At 36.2% G+C, this 5,684-nt stretch overlaps 1 non-coding gene across 1 annotated transcript; it reads right to left on the reverse strand.

The window, feature by feature from the left end:
* Nucleotides 1–4,981: 4,981 nt before the first annotated feature.
* On the reverse strand, nucleotides 4,982–5,089 carry LOC148545690 (small nucleolar RNA R71). Its single transcript, XR_015902021.1, has one exon. It is a non-coding gene; the product is annotated as a small nucleolar RNA R71 (small nucleolar RNA).
* Nucleotides 5,090–5,684: the final 595 nt, after the last annotated feature.

Consider the following 5,684-nt stretch of genomic DNA (forward strand, 5'->3'; position numbering starts at 1 on the left):
TAAAGATTAGAGAGTTCATTTTTCCTGCTGACTTTGTTATCCTGGACATAGAAGAAGAGGGACATAGTTCAATTATATTGGGACGGCCTTTCTTAGCAACAAGAAGAGCCATCATTGATGTGAAGAAAGGGGATATGACACTCAAGGTGCATGATGAGAAGATGATCATCAATGTCTTCAAGGCCATGCAATATCCTCTAGAAAAGGAAAAGCACATGAGAGTGGAAATGATAGAAGAAGTGGAGGAAGAGCTACTGAAAGATGACAACCAGGAGGAACAAGAAGAGGAAATAGAGGTGGAACAAGAGTTCATAGAAGAGAAAGCAGTAGAGATCTCCTTTGAAAGCAAGGCAGAGGAGAAGCCAAAACAAAAGTTAAAGCCTCTCCCTCCTCATCTCAAGTATGTGTTTCTTGGAGAAGCAGAGGCCTTGTCAGTGGTCATAAACTCCTCCTTAAACATAGAAGAAGAAACAAAGCTGATTGAAGTGTTGAAAGCTCATAAGACTGCCTTGGGTTGGACAATTGATGACATAAAGGGCATAAGCCCTGCCATTTGTATGCACAAAATTCTATTGGAGGAAGATTCAAAGCCTGTAGTTTAACCCCAAAGAAGACTTAACCCAACTATGAAGGAAGTGGTTCAGAAAGAAGTGATGAAGCTATGGAATGCTGGGATAATCTTTCCAATCTCTGACAGCTCATGGGTGAGTCCGGTTCAAGTTGTACCAAAGAAGGGAGGAATGACAGTCATCTCCAATGAGAAGAATAAGTTAATTCCCACCAGGACAGTGACTGGGTGGAGGATGTGCATAGATTATAGAAGACTGAATGATGCTACAAGGAAAGATCACTTTCCTCTCCCATTCATCGACCAGATGCTGGAAAGATTGGCTGGCCATGCCTATTATTGCTTCATGGATGGGTACTCTAGGTACAATCAAATAGTGGTGGATCCCAAGGATCAGGAAAAGACTTCCTTCACCTGTCCATTTGGAGTTTTTGCTTACAGAAGGATGCCCTTTGGTTTGTGTAATGCCCCTGTAACTTTTCAAAGGTGTATGGTTTCTATATTCTCTGACATGGTGGAAAAATTTTTAGAAGTCTTCATGGATGATTTTTCTGTCTTTGAAAATTCATTTAACACTTGCTTGTATCATTTAACTCTTATTTTGAAAAGATGCCAAGAAACTAACTGATGAGCGGATAATTTATACGCTTTTTGGCATTGTTTTTAGTATGTTTTTAGTAAGATCTAGTTACTTTTAGGGATATTTTTATTAGTTTTTATGTTAAATTCACATTTCTGGACTTTACTATGAGTTTGTGTGTTTTTCTGTGATTTCAGGTGTTTTCTGGCTAAAATTGAGGGACTTGAGCAAAAATCAGATTCAGAGGTTGAAGAAGGACTGCTGATGCTGTTGGATTCTGACCTCCCTGCACTCAAAGTAGATTTTCTGGAGCTACAGAACTCCAAATGGTGCGCTTCCAATTGCGTTGGAAAGTAGACATCCAGGGCTTTCCAGCAATATATAATAGTCCATATTTTGGCCGAGTTTAGACGACGTAAAAGGGCGTTGAACGCCAGTTCTACGCTGCTGTCTGGAGTTAAACGCCAGAAACACGTCACAAGCCAGAGTTGAACGCCAGAAATACGTTACAAACTGGCGTTCAACTCCAAGATTAACCTCTACACATGTAACATTCAAGATCAGCCCAAGCACACACCAAGTGGGCCTCGAAAGTAGATTTATGCATCAATTACTTACTTTTGTAAACCCTAGTAACTAGTTTATTATAAATAGGACTTTTTACTATTGTATTGGAGATCTTTGATCAGTTTTATGCTATCTTAGACTTCCATGGGGGCTGGCCATTCGGCCATGCCTGGACCATTATCACTTATGTATTTTCATACGGTAGAGTTTCTGCACTCCATAGATTAAGGTGTGGAGCTCTGCTGTTCCTCAAAGATTAATGCAAAGTACTACTGTTTTTCTATTCAATTCAACTTATTTCGCTTCTAAGATATTCATTCGCACTTCAACCTGAATGTGATGAACGTGACAATCATCATCATTCCCTATGAACGCGTGCCTAACAACCACTTCCGTTCTACCTTAGATTGAATGAGTATCTCTTGGATCTCTTAATCAGAATCTTCGTGGTATAAGCTAGATTGATGGCGGCATTCACGAGAGTTCGGAAAGTCTAAACCTTGTCTGTGGTATTCCGAGTAGGACTCTGGAATTGAATGACTGTGACGAACTTCAAACTCGCGAGTGCTGGGCGTAGTGATAGACGCAAAAGGAGGGTGAATCCTATTCCAGTATGATCGAGAACCTCAGATGATTAGCCGTGCTGTGACAGAGCATTTGGACCATTTTCACAAGAGGATGGGATGCAGCCATTGACAAGGGTGATGCCTCCAGATGATTAGCCATGCAGTGACAGCGCATCGGACCATTTTCCAGAGAGGATAAAAAGTAGCCATTGACAACGGTGATGTCTTACATAAAGCCAGCCATGGAAAGGAGTAAGACTAATTGGATGAAGACAGCAAGAAAGCAGAAGTTCAGAGGAACGAAAGCATCTCTATACACTTATCTGAAATTCTCACCAATGATATACATAAGTGTTTCTATCCTTATTTTATGTTTACTTGTTATTTAATTTCGAAAACTCCATAACCTTTTGATATCCACCTGACTGATATTTACAAGGTGACCATAGCTTGCTTCATACCAACAATCTCCGTGGGATCGACCCTTACTCACGTAAGGTTTATTACTTGGATGACCCAGTGCACTTGCTGGTTAGTTGTATCGAAGTTGTGAGTGAAAAACGATTTATTAAGACGTGTGTACAGAGTTTCTGGCGCCGTTGCCTGAGATCACAATTTCGTGCACCAAGTTTTTGGCGCCGTTGCCAGGGATTGTTCGAGTTTGAACAACTGACGGTTCATCTTGTTGCTCAGATTAGGTAATTTTCTTTTTGTTTTATTTTCAAAAATTTTTCAAAAACCTTTCAAAATTTTCTCATCTGTTTTCGAAAAAAAAATCATAAAAAAATCATAAAAATAAAAAATATTTCATGTTTCTTGTTTGAGTCTTGAGTCAAGTTGAAAGTTTGGTGTCAATTGCATATTCATCTTGCATTTTTTGAAAAATTCATGCATTCATAGTGTTCTTCATGATCTTCAAGTTGTTCTTGGTAAGTCTTCTTGTTTGATCTTGATGTTTTCATGTTTTGTGTCTTTTCTTGTTTTTCATATGCATTCTTACATTCATAGTGCCTATACATGAAAAATTTTTAAGTTTGGTGTCTTGCATGTTTTCTTTGCATTAAAAATTTTTCAAAAATAAGTTCTGGATGTTCATCTTGACATTCATAGCATTCTTCCATGCATTCATTGTTTTGATCCAAACTTTTCATGCATTGAGTCTTTTTCATGTTTTTCCCTATCATCATTAAAATTCAAAAAAATCAATATATATATATATATATATATATATATATATATATATATCTTTCCCTTTTTTCACTCATAAATTTCGAAAATTTGAGTTGACTTTTTCAAAACTTTTTAAAATCTAGTTTTTTTTATGAGTCAAATCAAATTTTCAATTTAAAAATCTTATCTTTCTCAAAATCTTTTTCAAAAATCAAATCTTTTTCATTTTTCTTAGTTATTTTCGAAAATTTTAAAAATATTTTTCAAAAATCTTTTTCTTATCTTTATCTCCTAATTTTTGAAAATAACATCATCAATTAATGTTTTGATTCAAAAATTTCAAGTTTGTTACTTGCTTGTTAAGAAAGATTCAAACTTTGAGTTCTAGAATCATATCTTGTGATTTCTTGTGAATCAAGTCATTAATTGTGATTTTAAAAATCAAATCTTTTTCAAAACTAATTTCAATCATATCTTTTCAAAAATATCTCTTTATCTTATCTTTTTCAAAATTTGATTTTAAAATATCCTTTCTAACTTCTTATCTTCTTATCTTTTCAAAATTGATTTTCAAATTTGTTTCAACTAACTAACTAACTTTTTGTTTGTTTCTTATCTTTTTCAAAACTACCTAACTAACTCCCTCTCTCTCTAATTTTCGAAAATATCTTCCTTCTTTTTTAAAATTTCTTTTTAATTAACTAATTATTTTAATTTTTTATTTTAATTCTCGAAAATTACTAACCTTTTTCAAAAACTATTTTCGAAAATCACTAATTCTTTTTCAAAAATTATTTTCGAAAATTCTCTCTCTCTCTTATCTCCTTCTATTTATTTATTCATCTACTAACACTTCATCTCACCCAAATTCGAACCCCCTCTTCTATCTGTGTTCGAATTTTTTCTTCTTCTTTTCTTCTACTCATACAGGGACCTCTATACTGTGGTAAAAAGGACCCCTATTATTATTATTTTTCTGTCCCTCTTTTTCATATGAGCAGGAGCAAAGACAGGAACATTCTTGTTGAAGCAGATCCAGAACCTGAAAGGACTCTGAAGAGGAAACTAAGAGAAGCTAAATTACAACAATCCAGCAAGCACCTTTCAGAAATTTTTGAACAAGAAGAGGAGATGGCAGCCGAAAATAATAATAATAATGCAAGGAGGATGCTTGGTGACTTTACTGCACCTAATTCCAATTTACATGGAAGAAGCATCTCCATTCCTGCCATTGGAGCAAACAATTTTGAGCTGAAACCTCAATTAGTTTCTCTGATGCAGCAGAACTGCAAGTTCCATTGACTTCCATCTGAAGATCCTTTTCAGTTCTTAACTGAATTTTTGCAGATCTGTGATACTGTTAAGACTAATAGAGTAGATCCTAAAGTCTACAGGCTCATGCTTTTCCCTTTTGCTGTAAGAGACAGAGCTAGAATATGGTTGGACTCTCAACCTAAGGATAGCCTAAACTCTTGGGATAAGCTGGTCAAGGCTTTCTTAGCCAAGTTATTTCCTCCTCAAAAGCTGAGTAAGCTTAGAGTAGATGTTCAGACCTTCAGACAGAAAGAAGGTGAATCCCTCTATGAAGCTTGGGAGAGATACAAAGAACTAACCAAAAAGTGTCCTTCTGACATGCTTTCAGAATGGACCATCCTGGACATATTCTATGATGGTCTGTCTGAATTAGCTAAAATGTCATTGGATACCTCTGCAGGTGGATCCATTCACCTAAAGAAAACGCCTGCAGAAGCTCAAGAACTCATTGACATGGTTGCTAATAACCAATTCATGTACACTTCTGAGAGGAATCCTGTGAGTAATGGGACGCCTATGAAGAAGGGAGTTCTTGAAATTGATACCCTGAATGCCATATTGGCTCAGAATAAAATATTGACTCAGCAAGTCAATATGATTTCTCAGAGTCTGAATGGAATGCAAGCTACATCCAACAGTACTCAAGAGGCATCTTCTGAAGAAGAAGCTTATGATCCTGAAAACCCTGCAATAGCAGAGGTGAATTACATGGGTGAACCTTGTGGAAACACCTATAACCCCTCATGGAGAAATCACATAAATCTCTCATGGAAGGATCAACAAAAACCTCAACAAGGCTTTAATAATCGTGGAAGAAATAGGTTTAACAATAGTAAACCTTTTCCATCATCCACTCAGCAACAGACAGAAAACTCTGAACAAAATACCTCTAATTTAGCAAACTTAGTCTCTGATCTAT

The sequence above is a fragment of the Arachis ipaensis genome, chromosome B9 (genome assembly GCF_059453495.1).
Source record: "Arachis ipaensis isolate K30076 ecotype BB chromosome B9, ASM5945349v1, whole genome shotgun sequence".
NCBI lineage: Eukaryota > Viridiplantae > Streptophyta > Magnoliopsida > Fabales > Fabaceae > Arachis > Arachis ipaensis.